At 35.2% G+C, this 18,410-nt stretch overlaps 2 long non-coding RNA genes across 7 annotated transcripts; one reads left to right on the top strand and one right to left on the bottom strand.

Moving 5' to 3' along the window:
* Positions 1-12,079: 12,079 nt before the first annotated feature.
* On the top strand, positions 12,080-17,870 carry LOC145108464 (uncharacterized). The gene is made up of 3 exons (XR_013708286.1): positions 12,080-12,243; positions 12,444-12,581; positions 17,382-17,870. It is a non-coding gene; the product is annotated as an uncharacterized LOC145108464 (long non-coding RNA).
* LOC145108463 (uncharacterized) lies at positions 12,870-16,757 on the bottom strand. Of its 6 annotated transcripts, none has more exons than XR_013708284.1 (4): positions 16,290-16,444; positions 13,879-16,189; positions 13,568-13,624; positions 12,870-12,994 (listed from the first exon to the last, which is right to left on the bottom strand). It is a non-coding gene; the product is annotated as an uncharacterized LOC145108463 (long non-coding RNA). The 6 variants fall into 6 exon arrangements; XR_013708282.1 differs by lacking the exon at positions 12,870-12,994 and having other exon boundaries at positions 13,295-13,624; positions 13,879-15,913; positions 16,000-16,189; positions 16,290-16,757; XR_013708283.1 differs by lacking the exon at positions 12,870-12,994 and having other exon boundaries at positions 13,295-13,624; positions 13,879-14,557; positions 15,446-16,189; positions 16,290-16,756.
* Positions 17,871-18,410: the final 540 nt, after the last annotated feature.

The raw sequence follows: 18,410 nt of genomic DNA, 5'->3' as shown, positions 1-18,410 counted from the left end.
GAAATGAAAGGATTTCATTGATCATCATGTTTGTCTTTGATGGTGGAAAGTACTTGGTTAGGAATTTGTCAGCCAAGTCTTCCCAAGTGGTGATGGATTCAGCGGGTAATGTTGAGAACCACCTCTTGGCACGACCTCGTAGAGAGAAAGGAAAGAGGCGTAGTCGGATTGCATCTTCAGTTACTCCATCCATCTTGAACATGTCACAAATGTCCAAGAAACTAGTGATGTGTGTATTGGGGTCACTATCGGGTGAGCCATCGAATTGCGCACTATTTTGCACCATTTGGATCACATGCATCTTGATCTCAAAAGTTGTAGCTCCTACTTCAGGTCGTTTAATGCATGATTTGGTCCCGTCAAGTGAGGGTCGTGCAAAATCTCCCATGGTTTTTCGGTCTGTCATCTTGTCGTCGGTTTTGTTGGCTTCTTCAAAAATTAAGGCGCGGTGAGTAACACGATTTCTTCTTGCCGCTCTTTCGATTTCTGAATTAAAAAGCAATGGAGAGGATCGTCTCGAATAACGAGTATGCATGCACAACAAAAACATACAAACGCGTAAAAGGAATTTAACAATTATAAATAAAGACTATAAGAATCAAATAATTTTTTTTTAATTTTTAAGAAAGACCAAAGAGAAAAAATTCTTAAATAAACCCCTTTTTAAAATGAACAATTTTTTTTTCTATAAATTTTTTTTTATAATTTTTTATATATGTGTTTTTTATTTATTTTCGAAAATTAAAAACAAATAAAAAAACAGTGAACTAATTTTTTTATATGTATTTTTTATATTTTTTTATATATTTTTGAAGTTATAAAAAAAATCAAATAAACAATTTTTTTTTTATATTTTTTTATATATATTTTCGAAATTATACTTAAAAATCAAAAAAAAATGTGATTTTTTTTTAATTGTATATATATATTCGAAAATTATACTAAAAATGAAAAAAAAATCAAATAAACAACTAGAAAGAAAATGTGAAATTTTTATCAATTTTTTTTTTAATTTTTTTTTTAATTTATTTTAAAATAAAAATCAAAATAAATAACTAAATATTAAGCGCAATAACTCCCCGGCAACGGCGCCAAAATTTGACGAGCGGTCGTTGTCGCGTCAAAAATAAAACCTTATTTCCACTAATCTAGCGAGTGGTAAGTAAGGGTCGGATCCAGAGGAGCTTATGGTTAATAGTTTAGTTACTATTTTGATTTAACGATAAAGAAATGATGATTAATTTGAGATTTATAAATATGATGACAAACAAATAAAATATTATTTTAATTCAATTAAAAAAATGATCGCTTCCGGTTTCAGAATTAATAATTATATGAATTAGAAATGAGTGTTATTAATTTTTCATAGCCGATTCAATTAAAGTCTAAGTCAAAAATAGAAAATAAGTGTAACCGCACCCTCCGTCCTACACACCGCTATTGGATGATTTGGCACGGTGGGGAGATCACTTAAAATTGTTTTAAACTTGGGACAATTAATTGATAAATGAATAAAATAAGTGTAACGATTTTATAATGTTAAAAACATAAAAAAAATCCACAAATAATATTCAACAAATTCAAATGTTCACACCCAAAAATAATACAATAAGTAAGAATTAAAACCTACTCCCGGTTGCGATCCCGAGAGGATTTAGCCGCACATTGTAGACTTATACAAACTCATATTTGTATTCTTGAATTCTTGATGTCTTGATCTTGAATCTTGAAAAGTCTTGAATCTTTGATGGCTTGAATTCTTTGGAAAAAGAAAAGAATTTGGAAGACTAAAATTCTTCCAAAAAAATATAGAAATTTCCTAAAGAAAGTGGTGGTATGAAAATAGGTTGGTATAAGAGGTATATGAAGTATGTAAGAGTGTATGAGTGTGTAAGAGGGTGTGTAAGAATGTAAGAGGTGTGTAAGAATGTAAGAGGTGTGTAAGAATTGGTGATTTTGAGGTGGTATTTATAGTGAATTTTTGGAAAATTAAATACCAAAAATAATGAAATAAAGCTAGGAATATTAAGTTTTTAGATTGGATCTAAGATCCAATCTAAATCTTATGAAAAAGAATTCAAAAGAATTAAAAAGGTGGAATTATTTGGTTTTTGTTGGCTTGGCTGGCTCGGCTGGCTCCGGCTGAGCTCGGCTTCGGCTTGGCTTGGCTGGGGCCTTTTCTTTTCTTTTTCAATTTTTTTTTAAATTAATTTAAATTAAATAAATTCAATTTAATTACTATAAATTAATTAGAAAATAATTAATTATTTCCCACTAATTTATTTTAATTAAACCTCATTAATAAATTTAAATTCTTTTTATTTTTATTTTTAAAAACATGATTTTTATATATTATTTTTATTTTGATTTTATTAAAAATACATTTAATTAAATTAAATTATTTAGAAAATAATAAAATTATTATTTCCTAAATAAATCATTTTAATTAAATTATATTTATTTTAAAAATACAAATTTTCATTTTTTTTTATTTTGTTTTCTCGTCTTTCCAAACCCGAACATCTTCAATTCTTTTGTTTTCAATCTTGATTTCTCTTCGTGTAATTCCTTGAACTTCTTTTTGCATCTTTTTGTACCATTTTCATCATATTTACCACCTACAAACATAATTCAAATACGTATCAAAGTAGCACCATTCTTAGATAAAATCGGTTATTTTACATAAATTATAGTATATTAAGCGTGATGTAAAATATACCGATCACCTTCTGACATTCTTTATTTTGTAATGCTTCTTCATACGTATCTGGCTCCTTAACACCATCTTCTAAAATGGCCGAATTAGCATACTTGGGTTTTGGCTTTCAGATTCTTCGTCCTTCGAATTTGTGGAGGCGGTGTCTCCTTTTTACCAATGTCGCTTGTTTGAGTTACTTCCTTCTCAATGACATCAGTGTCACTTGGATCTTCAGGTGTATCAACACTTGACCAAATATGTACAGTTTGCTCCCCCATATTTTGTTTTAGAACTTCTTCAATATTTTCCGAGTCTGGTAAGACTTTCTTCTCTGAGGACCACCATGAAGATGCTTCATCGAACACTACATCTCTTGAAGTGTAGCATCTTCCACTTGTTGGATCACAACACCTCCACCCTTTTCTTTGAGTGTCATATCCAACAAATATACACCTGACTGCTTTCTTATCAAACTTTCTACGTAAATGACTAGACACAAATACGTAGTAGACGCAGCCAGATATTCGAAAGTAGCTAACAGTAGGTTTCATGTTCCATAGTGTCTCAAATGGTGAGATGAAACCTAACCTTGGTTGGGGAAGTTTATTGATCACATGGGTAGCAGTTCGCATTGCTTCAGCCAAAAATCTTCCTGGGACATTCTTCACGTGTAGCATCCTTCGACAAATTTCTGCAAGATGGCGATTCTTTCTCTCAGCTACACCATTTTGTTGAGGTGTGTTGGCACATATGAATTGATGACGTATACCATATTCTTGCAAATAGCGATTGAATTCTTTCGAGGTGTATTCTCCTCCATTGTCTGAGTGTAGACACCGAATCTTCATTCTCACTTCACGTTTGGCCGTTGTCTTGAATTCTAGAAACTTTTAGAATGTTTCAGATTTTTCTTTCATGAAGAAAACTCACACATATCTCGAACAATCATCAATGAACGTCACCATGTACTGCATCCCGCTAACTGATATCTTCTTTACTGGACCGAACACATCCGAGTGAATTGACTCTAGTGGCTTCTTTGCTCTAATATTTGACTCCTTGTATGGTAATTGATGAGCTTTAACATATTGATATCCAGCACAAACGACATATGTTTTGACTTCAAGTTGAGGTAAGCCATTGAGCATGAATTTCTCCATTATCACCTTCAACTTGTGATAACCAACATGTCCCAACCGTGCATGACATAGATCTGTTGTCTCATTCTTCCGAGTCTTGTCTACAAATGTAGACTCTGCCGAGAGCACATAGACGGACTCCACTCGGTTTCCTTCAACTGTTGGCTTTCCCGAGATCTTAATATCTCGATAAACCTTCACATCATGTGGGCCAAACAAGACGTTGTTTTCTGACGATGTTAGTTGCGACACTGACAAAAAGTTCCTTTATACCCGGTACAAGATAGACATTATGTAGTGGTACCATGTCAGATTTATTACCAGGCATGATCTTCGTTTTTCTAATCTAAGCAATTGGCATTCGTGCATTGTTAGTTGTAAGTACCATGTGACTTCCTTTGTACTCCTTCATGTCTTGTAGTTTGTTCTGATCTGCAGTCATGTGGTTGGAGCATCCTGAATCAATGATCCAGTGATTTTCATAGTTGATACGTTCTCCCATCATTTCCATGAGTACCAACTCATTTTCTTCTATGACACATAATTCCTTAACATCCCATTCATCTTCTATTTCCTTTTTGGAAGTTAATACACTGCTTTCCAAAGACTTTTTCTTTGACCAACAATCCTTGACATGTGACTCCACTTTCCACAATTTTTGCAATTTCCTTCGAACCTCCTCCCCTGAGAACTCTTATTGTCAGTATTTTGAGATCTCCATGATTGTGAGGTTCCTTGTTGACTCTTCCTTTGTCAGCATTTTTGTATCCTTCTTTAGAAGGTGGCTTGAAATTCCTCTGAATTTTACTTTTGTAAAGTGCTTCCTCTTCACTCTTCAGCGTGATGCGTCCCATTTGCTTGGCCATAGCTTCTTGGCTGGCCAACAAATTCTCAAACTCTACAAGTGATGGTTGAACGGTTCATCCTTGTACAGCAGTAACGAAGCTTCTATATTCTGGACTCAGTCCATGAATGATGATACTCTTCATTTGAGCTTCTGCAATGACGGATCGCGGATCTAGTTTAGTAATCTCTCGACATATTGACTTGGCCTTATGGAAATATTGAGCAAGCGGCATGTCATGTTGTGAGATTGATAAAAGCTCGTTCTCCAGAAGTTGTAGTCTCATATCATTCTTCTTTGAGAAAAGTGTCACAAACGTGTCCCATGTTTCTTTCGGTGTGTTCTTATCTTGAATATGCTCTAACATCTCTTCTTCGATTGTGGTTTTCAAGGAAAACATCGCTTTGCCTGCTTTGATTCTCCATTTGTGCAAGGCGTCATTAACGTCTTCCTCAGGTGGCTTAGTTTTGCTTCCGCCAACGACCTCCCATAGATCTTTTTTTATGTAAGTAGGACTTCATACATGTTTCCCATGTTTTGTAGTTGTTGTTGTTGAGTTTCTTGATTCCTCCGATGACTTGGAGATCACACATGGTGTTGGCAATACCTCGGTAATACCAAACAAGCTAGTTTTGACACTAAACTTGCAGAGTCACATACTAGTCACGATACAAAGAGAATCACTCATTCTCACTATCGATAAACCTTGCTCTGATACCAGAGTGTTGAACACGACTCTTTATGTGGGAAACTACAATATTTTTATTAAGACACTTAAGAAGAGCTTACACTTTGAGAGACTACTACACACTTTGCTTTCTTTGAGTGTTTCTTGGATGGTTTGGAGCAAATGAGCTCCATAACTATTTATATCCCTATTCGGAAGGTTCTAGATACCACTATACACTTACTACTTACAAGATAACTCTAGAACTATATATCATGATCTATAAGCTTCCATATGTTTCTAGAATGTTCTACCATGTTCTGGAGAGGTCTAGGATGCTCCAATGTCTTCTCAAATGATCCATAACCTTCCATGGTCTTCCATATCATTCTAGAGTATTCTAGACTCTTCCGGTATATTTTGGACTCTTCCATAGTCTTCCATAATGTTCTAGAATCTTCCAGAGCATTCTAGAGCAAGCTAACTTCTTCTAGATAATAATATTGGTTCTATTGGGCTAGTGATAATCTTTAACACAACAAACTTTGATTAGATTCTTGCATGTTTATGATTTTGAATATATAACAACTCATCGTTTTAAATACCTTGTTTATCTTCTTGCCGAATCAGATTTTGACTCTTCATATCTAAATACATGACAAAAAATGTAAGTAAAAGTATGCTATTTGTACTTAATTCTTTTTTCCGTTAGTACTAAATTCTTGAGAACCCCCTTTTTAATTTTATCCAATAATTCGTTCCCAAACCCTAGATTTTGTTATCGCCACATTTCAATCGATATTGCTATTATTTACGATTAGAATACGTGAGTCTGAATAACTTTTAATTACACAAAAATCAGATAATCCGAAATTGGACCAACAAACCATACTTAGCAATTACATAATCAGACTCAGTAATAAAACGACTTAAAAACTCAGCAATAAACAGTAATCCGACTAAGAAACCAGATATAGCAATCAAAATACGTGAATTACACAACAGAACTCGATGGTGGAAATTGGAAGATTAGATTTAGAACTGGGAGGGATGCGTGAGTAATGAACAAAACCTAGTAGTCCATTTTGGAAGTCTTTATCTCCCCCTCCACCCTTCTTGTCTCAATCGCAAAACCCACCATTTTCCGACTTCTGAATCGAAATTAATCTTATTCTCTATTTTCTCTAAATTGAAATCGTTACGTTTTTTCTTCTAGTGTTTGTCAGTAGCGATGGAGTTATTCTCTCCTAGTAAACCTTCAATCGAACCCGATGAAGACGAAGGTCTCCTTTTAATGCCAGAAAAACTGTTGGGAATGCAACAAAACAAATTAAGAACTTCAGACAAAACGATTAACGATCTCAGTAACACTCGTGAAAGAAAAACGACTAAAAATGCAATCGAAAAATGAACACAATATTTAAAGTGGTTCGTTCTAATCTGACCTACATCCACTAACGAACACGAGGGAGAGAGGGATTTTATTAACACCAAGAAAATTACAATCATACAAGGCTAAAACTACACTTGTAATCAGACCACTCACTGTAAGGATTTACTCGTATTTTGACGGCCAAAATAAGGCTCTGCCCAAAATAAACTACCTCACAATTTTGGTTCACAAGAACCTGTAAAATCACTCTGTGTTTTTGTTGCTTGTGTTGCGCTATGTATTTTCTGCATAATCTTCCTATCTATCTATCTATATATATATATATATATATATATATATATATATATATACTATACCCATTTGCCTTAAATCATGGAAGAAAACACGGTGCACGCTTTTGCTTTTCCTTTATTGATCAACTTTTACTTTCTTTGTCTGCCACCATACAATATCCAACAATCTCCCACTTGGTGGCTAGAACAAATTGGTCTTTCTCTTCCAACCAACTGTTGCAACATGTACACACACACATACACACACACACACACACTCTCTCTCTCTCCCTACCTCTCTCTCTCTCGTTTATGCCATGCTCCCTTTTCTCAAACTTCTGGAAGGCCAGTTGAAACCATACAAAGCTTCAACTTTTCAGTGGTAACCACCTTGGTAAACATATCTGCTGGATTCTTCGTTCCAAGGACTTTCTTTAGATTTAGACTTTCATCATTAATCAACTCTCGAATGAAATGATACCGCATCTGAATGTGTTTCGTTCTATTATGAAACACCGAATTCTTTGCCAGATAAACTGCACTCTGGTTGTCATAATGCAATACACAATCCTCCTGTTGCATTCCAAGTTCTGATAGGAAGTTCTTCAACCATATAAGCTCTTTGGCTGATTTTGCAATAGCCATATACTCTGCTTTTGTGGTTGAGAGAGCAACACTTTTCTGTACCCTAGACATTTAACTGATTAATGTACCTCCGGTTGTGAACGCATAACTTGTTGTGCTTTTACCTGAATCCACACATCCACCTAAATCTGCATCAACGAACCCTTCTAAGATCACCTTCTTTCTTCTGAAACATAAGGCAACCTTAATTGTTCTTTTCAAGTAGCGTAGCAACCACTTTATTCCCTCCCAAAGCTCTTTTCCTAGATTTGACATAAACCTGCTCACAACGCCCACTGCATGAGCAATGTTTGGTCTTGTACATACCATAGCATATATTCAACTACCAACCGCATATGCGTAGGGAATTTTAGCCATCTGTTCCTTGTCTTCTTCCGTCTTTGGGGATTGTTTCTTTGAGAGTCTCAACTGACTACCGAAAGGTGTACTTATGGCCTTAGCATCTGCCATGCTGAAGTTTTCTAAAACTTTCTTGATGTACTTAGCTTGTGAAAGTTTTAGTGTACCGGTAACTCTGTTCTTGGCTATTCTCATGCCTAATATCTGCTTAGCAGCCCCTAAGTCCTTCATCTCGAACTCTCTGGATAACTGCTTCTTAAGCTTGTTGATCTCTCTTGCATGTCGGACCCAGCGATCAACATGTCATCAACATACAATAACAGGATGATGTATAAGGAGTTGAATTTCTTCAAGTAACAACAATGATCCATCTCACATCTGTGATACCCACTCCTTTGCATGAAGCTATCAAACTTCAAGTACCACTGCCTTGGAGCTTGCTTCAATCCATATAGACTTTCTTCAGCTTACACACCAGATTTTCCTTACCAACTGTGGGAAAACCCTCTGGTTGTACCATGTAGATGTCTTCTTCTAGGTCAGCATGGAGAAAATATGTTTTCACATCTAGCTGCTCTAGATGGAGATCTTCAGAGGCTATAATACCTAAGACCATTTTGATTGTAGTCATCTTCACAACTGGAGAAAATATCTTATTGTAATCGATCCCTCTTTTCTGTTGGAACCCCTTAACCACCAACCTTGCCTTGTATCGTTTGGTGCCTTAATCTCATCTTTGACCCGAAACACCCATTTGTTTTGCAGTACTTTCTTCCATGTTGGGACCTTGACCAAGGACCAAGTATGGTTCTTGTCAAGTGAGCTCAACTCATCTTCCATAGCCTTCTTCCACTGTATGAAAATTTTCATCCTCAAGGCTTCTGGATAAGACTCAGGTTCACCATTCTCTGTCAACAGCAAGTAATTAGTTGAAAGAGAATACCTGATTGTAGGTCTTGGTATTCTTATGGGTCTCCGAATAGTAGGAGTAATGGTCTCTACATTATCTGCAACCTCGTCCTCTAAACTACCATCTTCTTTTACAAAGTAGTTCCCACTGCTTCTTGAACTTTCACTTATATCTGGAGTATTGACTAGTTTTACAATGTTTTCGTCTAAGATTTCTTCGAACACAACCTGTTCTTTCTTTTTTGGTTGCTTCTCACTATTGGAGCTCTTTGAAAGTTCATCCTTGTATAGAGCACTCTCGTTGAACACCACATCCCGGCTTTTGATAACCTTTTTATTCTCGTTATCCTAGAATCGGTACCCCATGTCATCCAACTCGTATCCTATAAAGGTGCACTTCCTTGCTTTTGCCTCTAGCTTGTCTCTCTCCAAATCTTTAACTTTGACATATGATACACAACCGAATACCTTCAAATGTTTGAGTGAAATCTCCCGACCTTGCCATTCCTCTTCTAGAATCTTGAACCCTATGGGGATTGAGGGTCCTCTGTTGATTAAATATGCGACTGTGTTGACCGAATCTGCCCAGAACATGTTGGGTAAACTTGCATCCAGTCTCATGCTTTTAGCCCTCTCGTTCAATGTTCGGTTCATCCTCTCAGCTATTCCATTCTGTTGAGGTGTCTCTGGAACCGTCCTCTGCATTATGATTCCCTGGTCAGCACAGTAATCAACAAATTCTTTGCTACTGTATTCACCCCCATTGTCTGATCTGAAACACTTGATTTTCAAGGTCGTTTCATTTTCTACGATAGCTTTCCATTTCTTGATTGTGCTGAAAACTTCAGACTTATGCTTCAATAAATAAACCCAAACATTACTCGTGCAGTCGTCAATGAACGTGACATAGAACCAGGATCCTCCCACTAAATAAACCGAAGTGGGACCATAAACATATGAATGAACTAATTCCAATTTCCCGAACTTAGGTGGATGACCAATCTTTTTGAAAGTAACCTTCTTCTGTTTACCAAGAACACATGGCTCGCAGAAGTCAACTGTCACAGTCTTCAGATCTGGTATTATTCCTTTGGAGACTAGAATCTTCATTCCTTTCTCACTCATATGTTCAAGTATTTGGTGCCATAGAGTGGATGCCCCAACTTCTTCAATAGAATGTGCTTCAGTATCAGAAACTTCCACCATATAAAGTGTACCCTGCTTCTAATCTCTAGCAACAACCGAGTTTTCTTTTGTCACATTCCATTTTTGATCACCAAATATAACATGGTGACCTTCATCATCAAGCTACCCCACTGATATTAATATCCTCTTCAAGATCTGGTATTATTCCTTTAGAGACTAGAATCTTCATTCCTTTCTCACTCATATGTCCAAGTATTTGGTGCCATAGAGTGGATGCCCCAACTTCTTCAATAGAATGTGCTTCAGTATCAGAAACTTCCACCATATAAAGTGTACCCTGCTTCTGATCTCTAGCAACAACCGAGTTTTCTTTTGTCACCTTCCATTTTTGATCACTAAATATAACATGGTGACCTTCATCATCAAGCTACCCCACTGATATTAATATCCTCTTCAAGTCTGGAATGAACTTGACATTCTTCAAAGTCCACTTTGTTCCTAAAGTCGTCTTGAGGACCACATCCCCAACACCACTAATATCTAGGCTCTTGTTGTCCACTAATATGACATTCCCACTGTACTGCCTGAAATTCTGCATTACTTCTCTAGAATGACTAGCATGGAACGACGCACCAGAATCCAAGATCCACGATTCCATTGAGTTTTCAACACAACAAATGAGTGCATCATCTTCAGAATCTGTTGCCATATTTACTTCCTTCTTGCCTATATCTGCCGAAGGCTTTGGGCACTGATTTCTGAAATAACCTTTCTCATTACAGTTCCAACAGATAATATCCTTCCTGTTATTCCGCTGACATCTCCTTCTTGACTTCGATCTTCCTCTACCACCGCCTCCTTTGTTGAACTTTCTTCCCCTGTCTTCAGTATTTAGAAGACTACTGGAAGCTTCACCGGCACTGTGTCTGCGCACATCCTCACCAAGGATTATATCGTGAATACCTTCGAATGATAGCTTAACACCTCCGGCTGAACTACTAATTCCCGTCACTGTGCCAGACCAATTATCGGGTAAGGATGATAATAGTAGCAACGCCATGACCTCATCCTCAATTCCAATTTGAACTGAAATCAACCTTGATATGATTGAATTGAATTCGTTAACATGATTAGTCACCGAGCTACCTTCCTTCATCCTTAGATTTACCAACTCTCTGATCAAGAAAACCTTATTCGCTGCTGAAGGTTTTTCATACATGTTAGACAACGCCTTGAGCAGTCCAAACGTTGTTCTTTCATTGACAGTATTGTAAGAAACGTTTTCTGCCAATGACAACCTGACTACACCAAGAGCCTGTCGATCTAACAGATCACATTCCTCCTGTTCCAACGCTCCTGGTTTATTTTTGGACAATGGTAGGTGTAACTTCTTCTGGTAGAGATAGTATTCGATTTGCATTCTCCAGAAACCGAAATCTTTACCATCGAATTTATCGATCTTAATTTTCCTATCTTCAGCCATAGCTCCATAGCTCTGATACCAGTTTGTTGGGAATGCAACAAAACAAATTAAGCACTTCGGACAAAACGATAACGATGTCGGTAACACTCGTGAAAGAAAAACGATTAAAAATGCAATTGAAAAATGAACACAATATTTAAAGTGGTTCGTTCTAATCTGACCTACATCCACTCGCGAACGAGAGAGAGAGAGAGGGGGGGGGGGGGATTTTATTAACACCAAGAAAATTACAACCATACAAGGCTAAAACTACACTTGTAATCAGACCACTCACTGTAAAGTTTTACTCGTATTTTGACTACTAAAATAAGGCTCTGCCCAAAATAAACTACCCCACAATTTTGGTTCACAAGAACCTGTAAAATCACTCTGTATTTTTGTTGCTTGTGTTGCACTATATATTTTTTGCATAATCTTCCTATATATGCATAAGGAAAGGAGTATATATATATATATATATATATATATATATATATATATATATATATATATATATATATATATATATATATATACCCGTTTGCCTTAAATCATGGAAGAAAACACGGTGCACACTTTTTCTTTTCCTTTCTTGACCAACTTTTACTTTCTTTTGTCTACCACCATACAATACCCAACAAAAACGACTTCTCCGATTTTAATTTTGCAGAGGCGGAAGTTTATGCCAATCTGTATGTGCTCTTGAAGCTTCGATTTGTCAATTTAAAGGTTCAAGTTAATCAATTTGAGTTATCTGTATGTGTTATTGAATGTTTGATTTTTTTCATTATGATATTTGTGAGTTTTTGAAGGTTCAGTTTTGTCAAATTCAGTCACTATGAGTTTTGATTTAGTCTCTAAATTTCTGGTTTGGCTATATTCTCGGATTTAAGATTTATGGTTTCCGATTGGTGGAAAGTGGAGTGTAGGTTGGAGGAAGAAGAAGATGGTGGGATGTGGGAGATGGAATGAAGGCGATGGAGACAGAGTTGAGCTTTTTGATCAATGACTGGTAGAGGGTGGTGGTGATTGCAGAGGGCGAGCTAGTGTAACCGGCTAAACTTGTGGTAACATGTTTTTTCGTCTTTTCTTTAAAAGTTATTATGCCATTATCCTTTTTTTTCGAGTCAAATTTACTTCAAACTAGAAAAGAGCCCATGCTTTGCATGGGTTAGAAAAAATTTAGAATTTTCCAAAAAAAATTGGCCCATTATCATTTATAGATAAACTATAATCAACTCATTTCCATATAAAAAAATTGACTAAAACGAAACTAAAGTTCTAATTCTTTTGGATGTCAAATGATCCAATAGTTTGTTAATATAATCAACACGTCAAACTAAAAAAAAAAAAAAAAAAAAAAAAAAAAAAAAAAAGTATCCTCAGTATCGTTGTGGTAACCATCTAAGAGTAGTCCATTTTAGTGTCCATGCCAATTCATGTGCTGGCTTCCATCAGTTGCTAATTCTGATATATGTACCTGCCATTTAAATAGAATTGAACCCAAAACCAAGGGTATAGAGAGAGGGACATATATGCCTTCACTATACCTTTCTCCTTTGATTCAATGTAGAAATTTCTCAACTATAAACATAATAATATAAAAACAATAAGACAATGATTTTTTTTAGCAGTGAATGGATATAAACAAAACAGAAACGGATATATTTGAGTCTATCTTAATGTTTATCTTGAACATAGTTATATACAATAAGAGTGAAGTTTTTTTTACAACTTTTCAATAAGAAACTGAAAAAAAAATATACATACACTTCCTAAATTTGAAAAATAAAGTATTGTTTGTCCAATTCTATGCCCAAAAGAACAACAAATACTCTCTCATCAACTTGTTTATAATATCATTTTATTTCCAATGTTATATTTTCAATACGTTTTACAATATTCCCTTCCATTCCATCCAAGGGTATTTATGGAAAGAAAAAAAAACTGAACGGGTGATGCAACAATTGGAAGGCTAGCCACATAACACATCATGTATGTATATAAAAAATTATATGTAAGCTAATCATGGTGAACAAATAGTAAAAATTACCTATAGTCTCTGACTGGAAATGGTAATACCCCATTTTTCAAGACGATCTGTATTAACCTACAAACACCCAAAGAAAGACAATAATGAGCAAAGATAATGTAATTGGAAACTGATTTTAGGTCTTTTTTTGGTTAAATAATAGAAAGATACTCTTAATAAGGTACAGAAAGAAAGAAAGAAAGAAAGAAAGAAAGAAAGAACTGATCAAATTTTTATTACATAGCAGATCAAAAACGCCAGCCTCTTTAGTATAAATATGGTTTCTTACATTATACCCTGCTTATAAATCCAATAAAGAGAGTTTAACCAACCTTATTACAATATGCTGTCCTTATTTTATCTGCAAAGAGGAAAAACAAAAATAAACGAAACATTTAGTGATGGAATTATAAAAAGTAGAAAAAATGTAAGATTAGTCCATTTACTCCTTTTGTGCGTGATTGTTATCAGAAAGGGTAATATTGTCAATTGTGAATATAGGTCAATTACGTGCTTTATCTAGATATTTTAGTGTTTTAAATTATTATAAGATATTATATTTTTGAATAAGCTGAAACATATAAATTAAGTTATAAATGATTAAAACATGATCTCAAAACCGAAATAAAGTAGTGTTAACACATACAACCAATTATTTTCATTCCTTAACAGACCTTGAAAAGTCTGACATGAATTTGAAGTTTAACCTGAAGGATCTTAAAAGTGCCGAAGCTTAGAGGGAGATTAGGATGTTTCAATGAAGTGTTAATTATATATACATTGACTAATTTTGGAGCAAAGCATGTTGTACTCAGGGCAAGTCAAGAGTTAGAAAGTAAAAATATGGATAATAATAATAGGAGAAAAATTGAAAGATAATGAGAAATGTGTAAAATAACCCTCATATTTTTAAAATCAATATCAAAAAGATCCTTGACTTGGTCTTCATGCTTTAACCACTGATTCTTGACCCTTCAATCTTGCTTAATGTACATGACCTGCATTAGATATCTGTCACCATGTAGAATATATTAGGCACACATACAACCCCAAATGATGGATGCAACATTCTACTTCTAATACAAACATCTAGACATATGTTGATTTAACATTTCAAGACCTATAAAACAGACTCAACAGTCAAGAAAGAATTATCATAAAAGTATAAAGTTATGGCAATAAAGCTCAAAATCAGAATCCATACATGTAACACTCAAAGTAAAAGTCTATTCTGATCATATACCTGGAACAACTTTCAATTGAGCCTCTTGTTGGAGAAAATCAATAAAAAAAAAAAAAAAAAAAAAAAAATCACTTGGTAATGGTTTGTAGAATCTAGTGAACAGACTGAGGATAAGGGTTTGTAGTGAAGTGTCTCTCCACATCCAATAGCCTGTTGATTTCATGAATTGCAGCCAAACTCAGAACGAATGCATATCATTTTGATTTGATCACTAAAAGATTATAAACGCATAATATAATCTAAAAACATATAACAGTGATTGAAAGCATTAGATTGTAAAGTAGATAAACCCTAAATACCTGTTAGAATAACCAAAATGGAAAAGCAGTAGCAAATTCATTAAAACTCAAACCCTATTTCGCAGGTCGATTTTTCTGGCCATTCAACGCCTTCAACTTCTTAAACAAAAAGATAATCCTAGATTTTGTACCTTCAATTAGGTAATCTTGGAATTTTGGAGGAAAAGGGCTTGAAATTAAGTAGATAGGAATGCAAACAGCTGTAATGAATGGATAAAATCAAAATAGAAATGGAAGGAAAACTATTAGTAGTCACAATAAAACCTGTTAGGGCTCGTAACTGGAAAGATGTTTTAGGGTTCGAGACTTGCAGTCCTAAAAGCTATTAAAGGTGATGTTTTAGGGTTCGAGACTTACTTCAAATCCGAGATGAACCCCTACTTCCATCTTCCTCCAGCACATAGAGGCAACAACAGTTTAATTTATTTCACTTCTGATAACATAAACATGTCACAAATCTAAAAAAAATAAAAAAGAACAGAGGGAGAAAGGGTTTTATAGAAAGGGACCTTACATCGCATCTGTGTCTTCATCTTCTAAAAAACTGTGAAGTTTTAGAGAGCATTTCAGTCTGTGGTGAATGGGGTATCTAGAAAATTGACAACCTCGCAGATAATTGAAATTGGCAGATGATCTTTACTTAAGTGGGTTGGCAGCCTCCAAAAATAGACGAACAGAAGGTAAAACAGGATGACGAATTGAGCCCGGAGTGGAGGTTATTCGATCGGTGGCGGCGGTGGTCACGTCTGTGGAAAATACGGGGATCCATATTTCCCCGATAATGATTCCAACAAATGCAAAAGAAATCCTTTAGTGAAATCACTTCTAGAGAGAAACAGGAAGAGAATGAGAACATGTAGAGGTCAAAAGAATGGTGGTGCTAACAGAGGGAAGAGAAGAGATGATTAAACCTGATGAAGACAGATAAAAAACACGTGTCTATGACACCGAGACAACCATGGAGCACCCAATTTCAACGACCGACAAACTGTGGCTATCACCGACGCAGGAGCAAGTGGAAGGGGTCGATTTCGGGAAAACCTTGACGAAAATCGTTCTTTATTTCTCCGCTTTGCTTCAAGATTTTGGAGGTTTGATTTTCTGAAAGGAAACGAAAACGGGAATTCCAGAAATTTTGAGGCAAAGGAAGCAAAGAAGGATTGAAAGTAGCAAGAGCAAGAGATGAATCAGCTATTAATACCAAGGTGATGTCCATGGCGATGCTAACAGATGAGCAGCGTATATAAGCAGATAGCGTTGGGAGACGGTGGCCAAGACACAGACCCAGTTCAGAGTACCTCCCAAGAAAAGAATTGAGGCGGTGGATTATATCGAGTCGGTGATGGAAGGCAGATTATTTGAGACCGACCGGTGGGATAAAACTAACCAAGATAAACTAACTAACCCAAGGAACAGGGTACCTGGTCAGTTACTGAGGAACATAAAATTAATCTATATATCTATATATAAATATAAATACTTCAATTTCTTCTATTTTTTACATCTTAAACACTATTAGAGAGGTGGGTGTGGGCAACGCCCACACGAGTTACTAGGCTAAAAAACAAAAAAACGCCGTTACCAAATGTGATGGTGGTAACGGGAGGTAACGCGAAAGCCTTTAACATGTAATAACAGGAGGGAGAGGCGGTGTTCATTGGCGTTATCACGTGTTATGAGGCACAATAACGGGAGTGGGCGTTGCCCACTCCGAGTAGTCTTATGCCTTTAATATATGTCTATGTCATTGTTGTGGCTCGTAAAACCTGATGCTCGACGTTTCCCACCACACACAATATTTGGAATCTTGATAACAACGTATTAGAATTTGAATAATATTATGAATAAAAATATTATATTTTGGAAATTGTTTTAGATAATAAATAATAATATCATTTCAACAACAATACCTAACATTCATAAAAAAAAATTACAACTTGAATAAAATCGTTAAAACAAAATGTAGAAATTCTTTGTGCCACATAAAATCTAATAAATAAAAAACAACTTTTATTGCAATTTCTTAATCTATTCTAATGGTATATAAAAAAGGAAAACATCGACAAAAGAATAAAAACAAACAAAATAGAAAAATCTCATTCCCTCGACAATATTCCATTTCACCAAACAACTATCACAATTTCAGATTCTTAGATAATAAAAATAATAAATTTACACTTAAACCGCTGATCAATCTCATTATTATTACTTCCTATAGTATCATCATTATTTCATTTATTCATTTAGTCGATATGTGCATTATGTCATAATTTGTGTTTTGTTCATATAATAGAATATATTATTTAATTTGTCAAAACATATCGGGAAAAAGAGATTTATGAGCGAGTGGGAAGTGAAGTAAAGCTAGGCCACAACTCCAAGCTCCAGCAACAAGGTGTGGTTGGTTTTATCAGCTTCATGGGACCTGCCAATTGTTTATGGGACCTGCCAATTGTTTATGAAGTGAACAAATACCAGGATCAGTGGCGGAGTTAGATTGAGCGTTGGGTACAATTGTACCCCAAAATAAATTTTATATATTAGTTTTCTATATGTAAGTAAACATAACTACTTTGCACCCCCAACTTGAAACATTAAATATTGTTGCTCGTCTTTTTTTCTTCTCATGAATCGAAGTGATTGCTGCCGAGAGTTTAGAGACAATAGCAAGATCGGTATTCCACCATCCATTCGAAAAGTTTTGTTAAAAAATACATTTTCAAGAGGCTTCACGTTTTTATCCAATTTTTGATTGTTCAAATGTTATTTTAAATTTCGATTATGTTTGTACCCGTGTATTAAAATTCCTGGCTCCGTCACTGACCAGGACTCATATATCTATTTTGAAGGGCTCACTCCTCCCTCATTGATGCAGATTTTTTGAATGGTGCACCTTAAAAATGTATAGGTAATTAGGAGCAAAACTAGTCAAACTGGCAAAAAGATTTGAAAGCAACTCACGGCCAACCTCAACCTTTCTTTATCACAATTTAAGATCCATTCGTTACAACATCATATAACATCATTGTTCATATGTTCTTTGTACCTTCATGATTTTGACGTGAGCAGTTTTTATGATGGTATCATATCATTTGCTTTCATGGTTTGACATTTCATTGCAAGAGGTAATATCAAAATGACAGATGTGGCAAACCCCATCATTTTCGATCAATTCTACTGCGATTCACCTAAAAGTTGTAAAAATCAGGCCAGTATTTATTAGATTTATCATCTTTTCAAATTATAAAAACAAATGGAATTGAGGGTAAAATCATCTTTTTCTATTCTGATTACAAACGTCAACTTTAGAGATAAGTCAACC

The sequence above is a fragment of the Lactuca virosa genome, chromosome 4 (genome assembly GCF_052849685.1).
Source record: "Lactuca virosa cultivar CGN04683 chromosome 4, Lactuca_virosa_CGN04683_v6, whole genome shotgun sequence".
Classification (NCBI taxonomy): domain Eukaryota; kingdom Viridiplantae; phylum Streptophyta; class Magnoliopsida; order Asterales; family Asteraceae; genus Lactuca; species Lactuca virosa.
This window is presented reverse-complemented; position numbering and strand designations above follow the sequence as displayed.